The sequence below is a fragment of the Lithobates pipiens genome, unplaced genomic scaffold, assembly GCF_037356315.1.
Source record: "Lithobates pipiens isolate NorthernLeopardFrog02 unplaced genomic scaffold, aLitPip1_a1.2 Scaffold_25, whole genome shotgun sequence".
Classification (NCBI taxonomy): Eukaryota; Metazoa; Chordata; class Amphibia; order Anura; family Ranidae; genus Lithobates; species Lithobates pipiens.
Genome location: NW_027507787.1, coordinates 140,813,287 through 140,831,724, shown reverse-complemented (window position 1 = coordinate 140,831,724; position 18,438 = coordinate 140,813,287). Strand labels below are relative to the sequence as shown.

At 48.8% G+C, this 18,438-nt stretch overlaps 1 long non-coding RNA gene across 1 annotated transcript in view; it reads right to left on the bottom strand.

The window, feature by feature from the left end:
• LOC143929940 (uncharacterized) overlaps positions 1-18,438 on the bottom strand; it is a 61,851-nt gene that overhangs the window by 30,536 nt on the left and 12,877 nt on the right. The window contains exon 2 of the long non-coding RNA XR_013262657.1: positions 941-1,000. This is a non-coding gene — a long non-coding RNA (uncharacterized LOC143929940). The remainder of the gene's footprint in view (positions 1-940; positions 1,001-18,438) is intronic.

The window sequence follows — 18,438 nt, the reverse complement described above, 5'->3', positions numbered from 1 at the left end:
TGAGCCATACCGCTGCTTTCCCTTGTACGAAGGAGGTAGTGGGTAAGCGCGTTCTGGCTCGCACTACGGGATTTCCTCTTCTTCGCCAGCACGCACCGTGATAAGGGGACCTGGGGGGTGTTAAAGATGGTGTGATAGGTGAATGTTGAAGCCCCCAGGGCGCTGATCAAGTCCTGGGTGAGACAGATAATCCTTTTGTTCATAGTGACAAAAAAAACTCAAAGAAGCAAAATAGAAATGTTTTCTCGAATTAGCAAATTTTAGCAAATTTTAGCAGTGAAAGTGGTTTTCGTTTTGGAAAATTACATTCATTACAGAATCAAATGATAAAAGCAAAATTACATTTTAAAGTACTTTCAAATAAAAATTCTTCAAGTCATTGAATGTACTACAATTATTTGTAGGAATATTTGTACAAGCATCAGAATGCATGTAACCCATCTTTGTTCATCTTAAGAAGGGTTGAACATGACTGTACTATGCTCCTGTGTCAGTCCTAAAGTTATTCCCACTGGTAGCATAGAACATGTAGAATAAAAGGCAGAAAGAGAGTTGTTTCACAGGCCAAAGGTTATAGAGGTAGAAGAAATAAGACAAGATGCGGACCGTAACAGAAAATGTGAGGAATTAGACATTGAAAATACTTATGTCACGAGTGAGGAGTGGAATGTAAGTACAAACCAGCAAGGTTTGAGGTTAGGTTGTGTAACATGAATCATACTTTAGGTGTAATTATTGCTCCAAACAATGCCATTAGGTGCTTATTTGCCAATACTAAAACCATACATGCCAAAACAATTTACAAACAGTGCCGTGTGTAAATTTTGTGCTTTAGTCACTAAGAATTGGTGTGTCTTACACTCTGCCTACTGTGCATCTATTTTCATTTTTTATGGTCATCATCAACATGAACGAAGTTTGTTCCCCACCCCCCACTCACTCTTTTCAGTGAAGCGGCTTCAATAATTCTTCTTGTTTTCATGTCATTTCCATGTCTATCCTAAAGAAAAACAAAGTGTGATAAAGAAAACATAATTTAGCATCTCTTTTAGCAAAATATATATTTTTTTTAATAATATTTTATAATGCAAATAATTTTACATGTGTTCAAGCCAAAAAAGATTTCAGTGTGAAAAGGAGAAAACAAAAAGCATTCTTCTTCGCTTCGTATGCAAAAATAAATAAGCCTCAAACTGCAATAAAACCTGGTAGGAGTTCTAATCTTCCCTTATTCTATCAAAACGTTGATAGAATTAATAGTATCAAAAAAGGCTTGCCATAAAATACACTTTAAGTGTTTTTTTTTGCCATGCTCATCTAATTGTACTTCAGTAATGAATAGCATGCAGGTCCCATGTTAAAGCCACATTAGGGTTGATTCTATGTTTGTATGATTTACTAAAGGGAAAATGGCTAACTTTGCAAGAGGCTTTACACTTGGTGAATGAGGTAAAGCTTTACTGACCTCCATCAACAATGTGCAAGCAAAAGGGCTGTTTTTTTTTTATTTTCATTGGACATGATTGAGTATTCTTTGTAAAGTAAAATCTCATTACATTCACTTAGCTAAGAAGCCTATTCCCTTGTAAAGTGCAACTTTTGTTGTAAAGTGAACAGTCTGTTTGCCCTTAGTAAATCGACCCAATAGGGCCAAAATTCGAATTCAACAAGAAACACATCTGAAAGAGAGCTCGGAGACGGACCACTAAAGGGGGGTAGGCGGAGAGCGGACATGAAGGCCAGTAAACTGGGGAAAGCCAGGATAGGCTGTAGCATTAGGGAGCGGGGCTTAGCGCCACGAGGAGTGAGCGCGGCCCGCCCCAGCGTCAGTGCGGGAGAAAGTTTCACAGTGTAACATCATGGCCTCCTCGCTGCAGGACTTGGTGACCCAGATGAAGGCCGCGGCGGCGGCCAACGGGGAGCGCTGGCTCCGTGACCAGGTGGCGGCGGTGCTGGGGACAGCTGCGGAGGACGGTCGGGCACAGGGGGCAGACTCGGGTCGGGCGCGGCGCTCCCGCCCGCCGGCTCGGTTCTCCCCGGAATCTCCCGGGGCTGCTGCCTTCCGCAGAGCGGGGAACGCTGGCTCCGCCCCCCGCGAACCTCCCGCGAAACGGCCGTCACGGGCGGCAGCGGAGGCCTTGAGGAGGAGGCGGTCGGGCGGGCGCAGTGCCACACGGCCACCAGCCGGTCCGGCGGCGGCTGAACGGGGGTGAGACCCCTGCCAGCATCCGTTTCGGGCCTGTCCCCTGGCGCAGCATCGGCAGGGGCAGGGCCCCAGCACAGAAGAAGAGGTGAGGCCACGGTCAGGTGCACCGCGCCGTCCAGAGAGAGCAGCGAATCGCCGGACGGGCGCCCGGGTGGATCCAGCGTGCTGCGGCAGGAACTGGGGGATGGAGCCGAGAGGAAGAGTGAGCAGGCTGGCAAGGCGACCGCCGGGCGGAGTCGGGGACGGCCCAGGCGCAACTCCCCCGCGGAGCGGGCAAGAGGAGCCAGTCAGCGGAGTGGTGAGGTCGAGCAGTGTCGGGATCGTTCTGAAGGCGAACTGTCGGTGTCCGAGGAGGAAGTGCCGGGTGGCGGTCCGTCAACGGTCGGTGGTCGGTCGGCGGCTGGTGGTAGTTCTTCCAGGCGGCCCGGTAAGTCAGTTTTTTCTCTGGGTTACTTCAGGGGGGGAGGGGGCGGTGGGGGGGGTCTGCGATACAGGCGTGGGTGGGGGGGCGTCCTCTCCTATTCGCCCCCATCTGGCCCCGCGGGTCCCGGACGGTGCACCGGCGGATGGGGGGCTGCTGGGTTTCCTGGCGGGGCTGAAGGAGTTGGTGGGTAGGTACGAGCGGTCTGGGAGTGCGCCGGGGGCTGCTCCGGCGTTTGGGGTAGGGGGGGAGGGGTCGGGGGCCACGGTGCCGCCTGCCTCGGCGCTGAGTGGGGAAGCGGTGGTGGCGCTTCCGCCCGCTGCACCCGCAGAGGTTGCCGGGGTGGGGGTCGGGCTCTGGGGCGGTGGCTGTGGCGGCCGCAGTGCCACCCGGGACGTCGGGGGACGGGGGGGGGGGACTGGGGGGGGATGCGGGCAAGAGACAGGACGTGATCAGGTTGGCGGATGCCGCGCGGTGCGAAGTGTACGTGTGTTTTGAAGGACCGCTGGGTGCACATTTGAAACAGGAGGTTAGGGAGAAGATTTGGAAGGGGGAATACGTGGAGATATTTTCACTATTGCCCCTGGAAAAGTTCAATTTGGACAGGGTAAAGCCGGATGACACCAAGAAGGAGGATGAGGAGAAGAGACGGTATCGGCTGATTCCGCGAACTTTCCCGAACTGGCTGCAAGCGTTTGCGATTTTGGCCAGTGTGATAGGGGAGAAGAACCCGGAGCAGTGTTCGGCTCTCTTTTGTTATCTGGACGCCATCGGGGAGGCACACAGAGTCTACGGGGGACTGGCGTGGCTGCGGTACGACGAGCAGTTTCGGCAACGGAGGGCGGTCAGACCTACGCTGCGCTGGGATCATAAGGACATCAGCTTGTGGATGCGCCTGATGTCGTCTGCGCGGATGCCGACTCAGTTTTTTCAGGGGGGGGGCGGTGGATCTGGGACTTCCGGTCAATCGGCCGCTAGGAAGAAGGGAGTCTGCTGGCAATACAACGAGGGCAGTTGTAGATTTGCAGGGAGCTGCAAGTACAAACACGAGTGCTCTGGTTGTGGGGGAGCCCACCCGGTCTCTAGATGTTTTAAACAAGAAAAAGGCAGGGTTGGAGATTCTGCGCATAAGAGGGACGACGCCGGTGAGACTGGCAAGGATGCAGCCTTTCCTAGATCGATATCCGGATAGGGAGGCGGCGCGGATTCTGGGTCAGGGGTTTGGGGAGGGGTTTCGGATACCGGCAGTTATGGGGGGGGCCCCTCCGGTGTCGAGGAACCTGCGGTCTGCCATGCTTCATCCGGAGGTGGTTTCCGATAAATTGCGGAAGGAGGTGGCGCTGGGGCGGGTCGCTGGCCCCTTCAGGGGTATGCCCATCAAGGATTTGGTGGTTTCTCCTTTGGGGGTGGTGCCCAAACGGGAACCGGGTAAGTATCGGCTGATACACCACTTGTCGCACCCAAAGGGGGGGATCGGTCAACGATTCCATCGACCCCAGGCTGAGCGCGGTGTCATACACGTCTTTTGATGCGGCAGTTTTCTGGGTTCGACGATATGGTAAGGGGGCGCTCATGGCGAAGACGGACATCGAATCGGCGTTTCGATTGTTGCCGGTGCACCCTGACAGTTTTCGCCTGCTTGGTTGCTGTTGGCAGGACAAGTTCTATGTTGACAGGTGCCTGCCCATGGGGTGCTCCGTGTCTTGTGCGTTGTTCGAGCGCTTCAGTTCCTTCGTGGAATGGGTGGTCAGAGACGTCGCGGGAGTGAACTCGGTCATCCACTATCTGGATGATTTCCTGTGCGTGGGACCGGGAGCGTCAGCGGTCTGTGCGGTGCTGTTGACAACGCTGGAGCAGGTGGCGGAGAGTTTTGGCATTCCGTTGGCCCCGGACAAGACGGAAGGGCCGACCACAGCGATTAGCTTTTTGGGCATAGTTTTGTATTCGGAGGCGATGGAATGCCGGCTCCCGATGGACAAACTGGAGGCTTTGAAGGCTGAGATACGGGGGTTGGTGGGCGTCCGCAAAGTTCAGCTCAGGACTCTTCAGTCTGTGCTGGGGAAGTTAAACTTTGCTTGCCGAATTATACCGATGGGAAGGGTTTTCTGTCGGCGGTTAGCGGCCAGTACGGGTTTGGTGGATTCCCCGAAGCACTTCGTGAGATTGTCGAAGGAACATCGGGAGGACCTCCGGGTATGGCACATCTTTTTGGATCGCTTCAATGGACGGGCTTTGTGGATGACGGGGCCGGTGAGTAACTTTGATCTGGAACTGTACACCGATGCGGCTGGGGCGACAGGGTTTGGGGCTTTCTTTCAAGGGGCGTGGAGTGCGGGCCCCTGGCCCTCGTCCTGGCGGACTGGGGGACTGCTAAGGAACATGGTGCTGCTGGAGCTGTTTCCGGTAGTGCTGGCGGTGGAGCTTTGGGGGGAAGCCTTCCGGGATCGGAAAGTGCGATTCCATGTGGACAACCTAGGGGTGGTACAGGTGCTGAACAAGGTTTCGGCGGCGTCCCCACCGGTGGTGCGTTTGCTGCGACATTTGGTCCTTCGCTGTATGCAACTGAACATATTTGTACATGCTGTGCATTTGCCGGGGGTTGAAAACGTTATAGCTGATGCACTATCTCGTTTTCAGTGGGACAAGTTCCGGGAGTTGGCTCCCACAGCGGAGGAGCACGGGACACCCTGCCCGGAGGGCCTGTGGAGGCTTGTGTTGGAAGACTCGCCGGTTGGATCAGAAGGTCGGTGAGTGGGGGAACGTGGTCGGCTTATGAGAGGACATGGGCAGAGTGGGAAGCATTGTGTGGACAGGTGCAGGCGGGGATAAGGGATCACCGGCTGCTGGTGCTGTACTTTGTCGCTAGGAATTTGGAAGATGGAATATCGCTTTCCAGTGTGGGGCGGAAGTTGGCTGGTTTAGCGTTCTGGTTCAAGTTGAGAGGTGAGCCAGATTGGACCAAAGATTTTTGGGTACGTCAGGCGGTGCGGGGTTATCGGAAGGGGCGCCAGGTGAAGGACGACAGGAGGCCGGTGTCCTTTGGATTATTGGGCAGGCTTTGTGAGAAGCTGCGGGTGGTGTGCGCCTCGGGGTACGAGTTCTTGTTGTTCAGAACCGCGTTCGTGTTGGCTTTTTTTGGGGCGTTCCGCATAGGGGAATTGGTCAGCCCTTCAAAACGGGGGCGGGGCGGTTTGTTTCTGGAGGACGTCGCTTGCTTGACTGACAGAGTGATCATGAAGGTACGCAGGTCCAAAACGGTCAGGGCGGTAAAGGCAAGGAAGTTGTGGTTTTCGCAATTCCGGGCTGTCAGCTATGTCCTGTTCTCATCCTGCGTGAGTTTCTTGATTGCCGACCGGCTTTGCTGGGTCCGTTGCTGATACACCGGGGGGGACTATTTGTCGCGATTCCAATTTATAGGGGTTTTTCGGAAATGCCTACAGGCATTGGGTTTAGGGGGGAGAGGTTTTCCTCCCATTCATTCAGGATCGGGGCCGCAACGGAGGCGGTTCGGTGGGGATTAGATGAGGAATCGGTAAAACGGATCGGCCGGTGGGAATCGCAGAGGTTTCGGTCCTATGTGCGACCGGAGCTGTTATGTGTGTAGTTGGGTAGCTCTGAGGGGATGTCGGCATGGGTTTGTGTTCATACTTGCACTGTGAAGGTTATTTGGTTTTCTTTTTTGTTTTTTCTTGTTTCTTTCTTTCTTTCTTTCTTTCTTTCAGATGGTCCACCAGGGTTGGTCTGGATTATGGGGCACTCCTATGTGTGCTGGGGTGCTGGGCGGGGTGATGTCCGGCCGGATGGTCGGCAGCTGGGCATTTCCAGGCGGGAGGCTTACCTGAAGTGGTTCGGGTTCCCGGGCATGCTTTGGAGCAGGATGGTTCGGGAGGTGCACCGGTTCGCTGGTTTTGATAGAGCCCCGAACGTCTTGGTCTTGCATTTGGGGGGCAATGATTTGGGCTTGCGCACCAAATTGGACATTACCCGGGACATCAAATACGATTTCCTCCCCCTTAGGGCGGCTTTTCCCGGAATGATCATAGTTTGGTCAGACATGGTCGCCAGGTCCACGTGGAGGTTCGCCAGGTCTGTAGATAAGGTCAACAAGGCTAGGAAGAAGGTGAACCAGGACGTCAGCCGTTTTGTAGTTCGCAATGGTGGGCTGGCTGTGAGACATGTAGAGCTGGAGGTGGACACGTGGAGGTACCTGCGGGCGGATGGGGTTCACCTGAACGACGTGGGGATTGATCTGTGGTCCCTAGGTCTCCAGGGGGGGATCGAACGAGCTTTGAGGGTGTGGAGGTGCGCACAAGGTTAAGGTTTTATCCTTGCTTGCTGTGGCGGATGTTGGTCGGTGCAGGTAAAGGAAGATAACCCCTCCCCACAGAGAAGTTGATGCGGGACCCATTGGAGAGATGGGCTCGTTGCTGAAGCCATATAACAAGGGTTATATGAAAAATGGTGAATGGGGGGCACTGCGGTCAAAGAGTTGGTGGCCTCTGAGCTAGCATATCAGCTTTAGGCCTGGTACAGTTAATATGATCGCAGTGCCGGTTGATTGGTAAATTAATGGGGTGGGGAGAGGGAAGGCCCTGCCGAAGACCAACTCGTTTGCCAGTCTATTCAGTTAACTGATAAGTTCATTGTTGGTTTGATATGTTTATTATATGTTTTAATTAATAAAGAGGCTGCTACGGCCACTAATTACTCCAAGTTAAAGGTGTGGTCTCTTTAATGGGAAAGTTGGAGGATGTAATTGGGTGGCCGGGTAGCTACTAATAAGGTGAGCAACATCAGTTATACTGTATTCATGTCTATTACATACACATTGTGCTCCAAAAATACCTTTAAGCGTTGATTATCTTTGTTTTCTTTCCCTGGCTATTTTATGTTTCAATTTACCTCCATTTCTTGCGTGCATATTTAGATTGTTGCCAAGCACATTATAATGTGATTAGGTTTGAACTGAGGAATTGTTCATAGTGTATGAATTAAAATTTTGACTGCATCCAAGGCAATCACAAAATTGCTTTGCGTTCTTTGAATAATGCCAAAACAAGCTTATAATGTATTCAAGTGATGCTTTGAATTAACTAATAGACAGAAAGACAGAATAAAGGAAGGAGGCACTGGCTGCCTAAGTTTAAAGATAAAGTTAAGCCATAAAAAAAAAAAATTAACAAAAAAATTCTCTATAGCTTCAGTGAGCTAACTTACAGTGAGTGAAAAAAGTATTTGATCCCCTGATGATTTTGTATGTTTGCCCACTAACAAAAAAATGTTCTGTCTATAATTTTAATTGTAGGTTTATTTTAACAGTGAGAGACAGACTAACAACAATAAAATCCCAAAAATTATCTTTCAAAAAAGTTATAAATTGATTTGCAAATTATTTGAAATAAGTATTTGATCCCCTATCAATCAGCAAGATTTCTGGCTCCCAGGGTGGTTCTATACAGATAATGAGCTGAGATTAGGGGCACTCTCTTAAAGGGAGTGCTCCTAATCTCAGCATGTTACTTGTATAAAAGACACCTGTCTACAGAAGAAATCAATTAATCAGATTCCAATCTTTCCACCATGGCCAAGACCAAAGAGTTGCCCAAGGATGTCAGGAACAAGATTGTAGACCTACATAAGGCTGGAATGGCTACAACCAGCTTGGTGAGAGGGTGACAAAAGTTGGTGTGATAATTTACAAATAGAAGAAACACAAAATAGCTGTCAGTCTGCCTTGGTCTGGGGCTCCATGCAAGATCTCACCTTGTGGAACTTTCAATGATCATGAGAACAGTGAGGAATCAGCCCACAACTACACAGGATAATCTTGTCAAACAATGATCTCAAGGCAACTGGGACCAGTCGCCAAGAAAACAATTGGTAACACACTACGCCATGAAGGACCCCTTGCTCAAGCCATATATTGTCAAATCTTGGGTGAGAACCTCCTTTCCTCAGCCAGGGCATTGAAAATGGGTCATGGATGGGTATTCCAGGATGAGAATCAGCCTTGAAACCTTAATGACTTGGAGAGGATCTGCAAAGTGGAGTGCAACATAATCCCGCCTGAGACGCGTGTAAACCTGGTGGCCAACTACAAGAAACATTTGACCTCTGTGATTGACAACAAGGGTTTTGCCAAGTACTGTCATGTTTTATGGAGGGGTCAAATACCTATTTCACTCAATAAAATGCAACTCAATTTATAACTTTTTTTAAATGCGCTTTTCTGGATATTTGTGTTGTTATTATGACTCTCGCTGTTAAAATTAACCTACCATTAACATTATAAACTGATAATTTCTTTGTCAGTGGGCACACGTACAAAATCAGCAGGGGATCAAATACTTTTTCCCCTCACTGTGTCAGGGCTGGTTTAGCCCTTCCTCCTTTGGGCTGGCTGCTCAGCTGTCGGCTAATTGCCAGCTCTCTTATTTCTCCACAGTTACCAGCTGTTCCCGATGATGCTCATCTGACCTGCCTATTTAAAGCCTTCCAGCTCACTTCTCCTCTGCCTTCGCATTGGTCACATCACAAGGAACCATCTCCTGCGGTTTGTTTCAAGACTGGCTTGCTGACATCCCTCCTGGCTCCTTATCCTGCTTGCAGTTGCTCTCCTTGGATCCCTGACTTCAGGCCTGGCTGATTACCTGATCTGGTTAATGAACTTTCGACTGGCTGACTACTCGATCTGTTTACTGGACTCTGGCTATGCTTGACTACACTTTTTCTATTTACCTTTTTATTTTTATTAATAAACAAGTGTGATTTAATTGTACTTCTGTCTCAGTCTGATTCATGGTTTCTGACTGTACCTGTAATGAAAGATATCCCATGTTGTTCAGGCAACTGCATCCTGTAAAAATATTCACTATAGGAAGGTCCCATCCTCTTCTATTCTCTGAACTTTTGGTAATGCAGGGTGTGCTGCATAGATAGAGGATGAAATCCCTGCAGTGAAGAGTTTTACAAGATTGGGTTTCCATAGTTCATTACAGTTAAGTTAGCTCACTAAGGCTATATATTGTAGATTCTTTTTTTTATTTCAATAGATTTTTATTCAATTTTTCATAGGTAAATACATTTAATAATACATATAACAATGTGAACATTGTATGTCATGCAGTAACGTTATTGAGCTTATAATACGTACATGAGAAGCGCATGTATAGCTAACAGATTGCTTGGCATCTTGTTTAAGACAGATTTTAATATCATTGGTCTCCTCTCCTTTCCCGACACCCCACATGGGAGCACTTTTGTGTCACAGGAGGAGAGAAGACCCAACGTTCATATGTTTGGTGTGGGTATTAACCCTGATAACTTATAATTTAAAACGTTCATATACTTATATAAACAACTAGACTTGTGTGAAACTTACATATTGCTTGGTCAAGGAAGTAGTTAGACTAATGTGGAAATGTTACATTGCTGCACAGCTTTGGACCAGTCTGCCAAGGGTCTCCATACTTCTCTGGTCTTTGCAGCCTGTCCATTGCTGGTGGCCATTATTGTCTCATAACTGCAGTGTAGGTTTACCAGATCAATAGTGTGTGTGCGTGTGTAACGGTTGGGACCTTGTCAGACTTCCATAGTCTTTTTATAATTAGTCTGGAGGCCAATAGCACATGGGTTGTTACATGCCTGAAGGGATAGAATAATAGGATTTTTATAACAGCTTACCTGTAAAATCCTTTTCTTGGAGTACAGAATAGGACTCAGAGCCTTAAGTATTTACATAGTGGGTTATAGCTACCTTCAGGCGTTGACACTGGCACACCCAATACAGGAAGTTGACTGCCCTATATAACCGCTCCTCCTTCCAGGAGTATCTCCGTTTTTGCAGCCAAGCAATATAAACAATATACTTAAACCCCATAAAAGAAGATGGGTGGAACCTTTGTGTCCTATGATGTACACCAAGAAAAGGATTTAACAGGTAAGCCATTATAAAAATCCTATTATTTTCTTTATCGTACATCATAGGACACAGAGCCTTAAGTATTTACTTAGTGGGACGTTCCATAGCAATGCTACTTGAGGGGAGGGAGAGACAACCCCTAGGGCACCCCCAGACCTTGAGGACTTATACTGCTGCCTGCAGCACACTGCGCCAGAAGGCGATATTCTCATTCCTTCTTATATCCACTTGGTAAAAGTTTGTGAATGTATGGACCGAAGACCAAATTGTGGCCTTGCAGATCTGAGCAAAGGAGGCCTAGTGAATAGGGGGAATATTGCCCCTTAAAGTGGAGGTCCACCCTAAAGTGGACCTTCCGCTCATTGGAACCCTCCCCCCCTCCGGCGCCACAATTGGCACCTTTCAGGGGGGAGGGGGGTGCAGGTACCTGTACAGTACAGGTATCTGCACCCACTTCCGGCGTAGATTCTGCAGAAGATACGCCCCTTTCCGCAGAATCTACGCCCCTTTCCGAAAGTCCCCCGCTGCCTGCTGGGAAACACATGGATCCCAGAGACATTGGAGACCAACTTTATTGCGCAGCGCGACTCGCGCATGCGCAGTAGGGAACCGGGAAACGAAGCCGAAAGGCTCCACTTCCTGATTCCCATACCCAAGATGGTGGCGGCAGCACCCGAGAAATTCAAGTTCCAAGGGGTTAAAGGTGATTTAACTGGTGCATTAATCTGCATCATCCCTTGCATAAAACCCCCGGACTAAAGAATGTGTAGCAAGCGGTCTTTGGAATAAAACCAATGAGGTTGAGACATGGCCCTTAAAAGTATGTAGGGCCAATTTCAGCTCTACGCCCAATTGTAAAAAGGCAAGGATTCTGCCTATAATATATCTCTGAGGGTGCCAACCCTTGGATTCACATCAGGAAATGTAAGCTTCCCAAACTCTAATGCCGCGTACACACGATCAAACAAGCGGGTGGAAAAGTCCGGCAAACTGAAGTCCGCCAGACAATCCCCCCGTGTGTATCCTCCGGCATACTTTTTTGACCCAAAAGTACGGCGGACTTAGAAAGTAGTTTTGCACTTCAATCTTCCCGCCGAACTCGCATTTCGGCAGACAATCCGGCTGTGTGTGTGCCAGTCCGCCGTACTTTTGAAATGAACGGACTTTTCCCGCCCGGAGAAAAGTCCGCTCATTTCGAGTGGGTCTCCAGGTAGGCTGGGCCCGTGAAGGAGACGCCGCTGGCCCCGCCACCTGGTATGGACTTAAAGGGAACCCCAACGTCGAAAAAAAATCAGCGTGGGGGTCCCCCCCAAGTCCACAACAGACCCTTGTCCGAGCACGCTACCCGACCGGCCAGGAAAGTAGGGGCGAGCGAGCGCCCCCTCCTGAGCCGTACCAGGTCGCGTGCCCTCAACATTCGGGGTGCATTGGTAAAGGGGGGGGCCGCGCGGCCCCCCCACCCCAAAGCACCTTGTCCCCATGTTGATGAGGACAAGGGCCTCTTCCCGACAACCCTGGCCGTTGGTTGTCGGGGTCTGCGGGGGAGGGGCTTATCGGAATCTGGGAGCCCCCTTTAATAAGGGGGCCCCCGGATACCGGCCTCCCACCCTATGTGAATGAGTATGGGGTACAATGTACCCCTACCCATTCACCTATAAAATAAAGTACAACAAAAAAACACAACACACAAGATAAAATAATTTATTGCACAGCTCCGGGGGTCTTCCGTCTTCGGGGGTCTTCTCGCCGGACTCCTCCGCCATCTTCTTGTAGCTCTTTTGCTAGCGGAGGAGCCCGGCATTCTTCTTCGTCGCCGCAGCCTCTTCTTCCGACTTCGGGGGTCTTGTCCCCCTCTTCGGTTCTTCTGTCGCTGCCGCCGCTGCCTCGCAGTGCATTGCTGGCTCATGATTGGCCAAGCATGCACTGTGACCCCGCATGCTTGGCCAATCACAGCACCGGCAGCGAGGAGAGCCATGATTGGCCACAGGCAGGGTGCCTATGGCCAATCATAGCTCAGGCTGTGTAGTACACACCCCACACTATATAAGGCCAACAGCGCGGCGGCTTTGTGTAGTGTGTTGGCGTCTGTAGGAGTTAGTGGGTGTTAGAGGATGCCCAGTGTTTTGTAGGCTCTGATGATGATACTCAGCTAGAGGAAGGCAGTAGCGTGAGCGCAGAGAGAGGGGATGCTCAAGAAGGACAGCAATCTGGCAGTCATGTTCCACAAGCTGCAGCATACTGCCAGGTTTGCTCCAGCGATGAAGAGGGAGGGGATGATGAGGTCACTGACTCCACGTGGGTACCTGGCAGGAGAGAGGAGGAGGAGGCACATGTCTAACGAGGCAGGATGCCCTGCGGGGGCAAGCATAGGGGCAGCACACTGACTGAATCACACCACAGAGCTCTGCATGTGCAGGGCGCTGCCTCTGCGCGTTATTCTAAAAGTTCTTTGGTGTGGGCCTTTTTTGTGACGAGTGCATCAGATCGCACCGCTGCTATTTGCAACATATGTCTCAAGCGTATCTCACGTGGCCAAAACATCAGCCGCTTGGGCACCACATGCTTGACCAGACATATGTTGACCTGCCATGCAGCTCGTTGGCAAGCGTACCTTAAAGACCCACACCAAAGAACAAAGCGGACCTCTCCTTGCTCCTCATCAGCTGGCATCTCCAACCCCACTAGACCTTCAGTCCTCTCTGAAACCTGCTCTGAGAGGAATGAAGGTGTAGAATTAGGTGTGTCACAGCCAAGTGCTTCCGGGCACTCTGCTAGCAGTACACCCACGTCCGATTATAGCAGGCAAATGTCCCTGCCCCAGCTGCTGGACCACCGAAAGTTCACTCCCAGCCATCCACATGCCCAGAGGTTGAATGCTAGCTTGGCTAAATTGCTAGCACTTCAACTGCTGCCTTTTCAGTTGGTAGGCTCTGCCCCCTTCCGTGAGTTTGTACAATGTGTGGTTCCTCAGTGGCAGGTCCACAAACTCCACTTTTTCTCATGGAAGGTGATTCTGGCTCTCTACCGGCATGTGGAAGGCAATGTCCTTGCCTCACTGGACAGGGCGGTCAGCGGTAAGGTGCAAATTACCGCTGACTCATGATCCAGTAGGCATGGACAAGGACGTTATCTGTCTTTCACGGCCCATTGGGTCACTCTTCTGGCAGCTGGGAAGGATGCAGGACAAGGTGCAGTAGTGTTGGAGGTTGTTCCGCCACCACGCCTCCAAAATGCTGCTACTTGTTGTGACACACCTCTCTCCTCCACCCCCTCCTCTTCTTCCTCCATGGCCTCTTCCAGTGCTCTGTCCTCAGAACCAGCGGTGCGCCGTAGGCGTTTTAGGGGCCGCCCTCCGACAGGGACAACTAACCCATGTGCCCTGTGTGGCTCACGTCCTTAACCTGGTGGTGCAGCCGTTCTTAGGCAGGTACCTGGGCTTACAGGATGTCCTGAAGCAGGCCAGGAAGGTCTGTGTGCATTTCCGTCAATCATTTAATGGCTGTGCTCGGCTGGCTGAGCTCCAAAAGGAGTTGAACCTGCCCAAGAACCGCCTTATATGTGACATGCCCACCAGGTGGAACTCAACGTTGGCCATGCTGCAGCACACACAGAAGAGGGCCATCAATGAGTACCTGTGCAACTACGGCACCAGGACAGGATCAGGGGAGCTCGGTTTTTTCTCACCATGCCAGTTGGGCATGATTGGGGATGCATGCACTGTCCTGTCATCGTTTGAGGAGGCCACAAGGATGGTGAGCAGTGACAGTGCATGCATCAGTGACACTGTACCTCTTGTCCACCTGTTGGAGCATACACTGTGTGGAATAATGGACAGGGCACTTTAGGCAAAACAGAGGCAGGAAGAGGAGGATTTCCTTGCCTCTCAAGGCCCCTTTATCCAGACAGTGTTCCTGCTGTCCCACCCATCACACAGGAAGAGGACGAGGAGGAGGAGGAGGAGGAGGAGGATTGTCTCAGCATGGAGGTGGAGGCTGGCACTCAGCATCAGCAGTCTTGTAGGAATGATTTACAGTCCCAAGAAACCCGTGGACTTGTACGTGGCTGGGAGGAGGTAGCTGCAGATCATGTTGTCCTTAGTGACCCAGAGGACTCCGGACCGAATGCCTCAGCTAACCTACGCTGCATTGTCTCCCTGATCCTGCAAAGCCTGCGGAAGGATCCTCGCATTCTTCGGATCAAGGAGAGGGACCATTACTGGCTGGCCACTCTCCTTGATCCACGGTACAAGGGTAAGGTTGCCAACCTTATCTTGCCATCGCAGAGGGAGCAGAGGATGAGACATCTCTGGGAGGCCTTGCAGAAGGGTCTGTGCAACACGTTCCCAGAGACTGGGAGGTTACAATCTCCTGGTCCTGGACAACGTGTTGCTGAGGCATCGGTCAGAAGGAGCGGTGGAGAAGGTGGCCGTCTGACCAATGTGTTCAGACAATTTTTTAGTCCGCAGTCCCAAGGTATGATCAGTTCCAGCAACCATCGCCAGCGTCTAATTTACATGGTACAGGAATACCTAGGGGCAAGGTCAGACTTGGACACCTTTCCCACTGAAAATCCTCTGGCTTACTGGGTCTTGAGGATGGATCACTGGCCAGAGCTTCCACAGTATGCAATTGAGCTACTGGCCTGTCCTTCATCCAGCGTTCTTTCGGAACGCACCTTCAGTGCTGCTGGTGGCTTTGTAACCAATCACATGGTGCGCCTGTCCACCGACTCGGTTGATCGACTGACCTTCATAAAGATGAATCAGTCTTGGATCACCCACAGCTACCAAGCACCTGAAGCTGATGTAACCGAATATTTTTTTTTAAAAATATCACATCCCTTCAAGACTGCCTATGCTGATGCTGAGTGACTGCCCTGTTATGTTGATTGTCTATCCTCTTCCTCCTCCGCTGATATGTTGGAAAAACATTTTTGGTTCTGGGTGATGCCACCAGTCCAATTTTTCAACCCCTATTTAACAGGGGCGTTTAATTACAATTTGTGATGCAATGCTTTGCAGCAGGGCTCATTCCTGCACTACAACTAGAGTATATGGAAGAGGTTGCAGTGTCGTGGCACCAGCACCAGTGCCAGCAGCCCAATTTTTCAGCCCCTGTTTAACTGGGGCATGTAATTACAATTCTTGATATATTATTTCACAGCAGGGCCCGTTCCTGTGCCCACCCAGAGTAACTGTGAGTACTTATAGTGTTGTGGCACCAGCACCACAACCACCAAAGGTCAATTTTTCTACCACTGTTCAACAATGGCATGCAATTACAATTCTTGATATAATCGTTCACAGCAGGGCACTCCAGCGCCCACCAAGAGTCACTTTGAGGGCTTACAATGTTGTGGCAACACCTTGTTCTGCCATTTCTGCAGAGCATATAGGGCAGGCCCCTACTTTCAAACATCCAACTTACAAACGTCTCCTACTTGCAAATGGAGACAACATGAAGTGAGATGAAAAAAGATGGACGGCAAAACAAATTATACAGGGGTGATAACCCTTCCCTATGTTTTCCAAAAAGCTTAAAAATAGATTTTTTTGACTGGAGCTACACTTGTACCAGTTCAAAATTACACACAGATTCTACTTAACACAATAAATCTACACAGTCCCTGTCTTGTTTGCACTGCCTGTATACTGCTGTTCTGAGTATATAGGGCCTGGGGGCCCCACGTCTTTCCTTTTTTTAATTTGGGTATGGGGTTCCCCTTAATATCCATACAAGACCCAAAGGGGCTGGTAATGGGCAGGGGGAGACTACCCATGCCATTTTTCTTAATGATTTTCATCCATATTGCCGGAACCAGATATTACATTAAAAACGCAAGCAGTTTGAAATGACTTTTTTTCCGTTAAAAATGTAATTTTGTGCAGAGACTGTTCTAAACACGGGAAACGCGTGGCACTTCACAGGCATACTATAGACACCCACTAGGCATGATATTTAAAGGAATATTTCACTTTAATCATCATTAAAATCAGTGCTCCCGCCAAAACAGCCATTTTTAAAAACATTTTAGGCATTGACCCATGTCCCCTGAGGCAGGAGCCAGGTCCCCAAACCCTTTTTAGGACATTTTGAACGTTTGAGTCCCATAGACTTCAATAGGGTTCTAAAGTTCGTACGAATTTTCAGTCCGTTCCAAAGTTCTGGTGCGAACCGAACCGGGGGGGGGGGGGGTTCGGCTCATCCCTAGTTTTGAAGACCTTTGGTGACCAGGTTCAATTGTCTCCTTAATTGAAGTGTGTATTTGGAAAGATCTGGAAAAAATTTAATGCCCATGTAAGAAGCGGTTAGGAATGTTTTGGCTTTAACCCCAGTCAGGGAGGATGATATGCATGAGCTCTTTTGTGTATTTTAGAAGTATGGTTTCAGAAATTCCTCTAATAGCCACTTCAATTTTTGCAGCTGTCCTCTTGTTAACCAAATCAATTTTGCATTTCTATTAGGAGCCTATTTATTCAGCAGTAACTTTGTCATTAGTTAAAGTGGAGGGCCACCCTGAAAAAATAAAATACATAAAAAATTTGAAAAAAAATCATAAAAAAAAAAAAAAAAAAAAAAAAAAAATGAAACATTTTTTTTTTTTTTTTTACTTACCAGAAATGCCTGTTGCTAGGCACATCATCCTAATCTGCCTCTTCCTCCTTCGCGGAGATCTTCTTTCTTCTCTCCTCTGTGCGGCGTCTTCTGGGTAATGGGTCGTGCTGTGTTCTGGGAACTGTGTCCCAGAACACAGCGCGTCCCATTCACAAAGCGCTGCGCGACTCGCGCATGCGCAGTAGGAAATAGGCAGTGAAGCCACAAGGCTCCACTGCCTGTTTCCCTTACCCAAAATGGCGGCTCTGGGACCTGAGACGGAGGGACGGGTCAGCCTCGGGCGGCTGACATCGCTGGCGCCCTGGACAGGCAAGTCTGCTTATTAAAAGTCAGCAGCTACAGTGTTTGCAGCTGCTGACTTTTATTTATTTTTTTCAAAACCAGCCCTCCTCTTTAAGATAAAGTAAAATATACATTGTTTATTTTCCATACAATATAATGATCAAAAAATGCAAAACAAAAATCCTTTAACCACCTCAGCATCAGAAGGATTTGTCCTCTTAATGACCAGGCCATTGTTTGTGATAAGGCACTGCGTTGCTTTAACTGACAAATGCACAGTCATGCGATGCTGTACCCAAACAAAATTGGCATCCTTTCTTTCTCAAACAGAGCTTTCTTTTGGTAGTATTTGATCACCTCTGCAGTTTTTATGTTTTGTGCTATAAAAAACAGAAAAAGAGCAACAATTTAAAAAAAAAAAAAAGAAATATTTAAAAATATTTGCTATAATAAATATTCCCAAAAAATATTAAAAAAAAAACAATTTCTTCCTCAGTTTAGGCCGATATGTATTCTTCTACACATTTTTGGTAAAAATAATAATAATAATCACAATAAGTGTATATTGAATGGTTTGCACAAAAGTTATAGCGTCTACAAAATAGGGGATATATTTATGGCATTTGTTATATATATATATATTTTTTTTTACTAGCAATGGTGGCAATCTGTGATTTTTATTGGGACTGTGACATTGCGTTGGACATATCGGACACTTTTGACACTTTTTGGGACCATTAACATTTATACAGCGATCAGTGCTATAAATGGCAACTGATTACTATATAAATGTCACTGGCAGGGAAGGGGTTAACACTAGAGAGTGATCAAGGGGTAAATGTGTGTCCTAGGGAGTGATTCTAACCTTGGGGGGATGGGACTGCCTAGAGGAGGAGACCTATCGCTGTTCATATATATATATATATATATATATATATATATATATATATATATATATATATATATATATATATATATTATATTATGAACAATA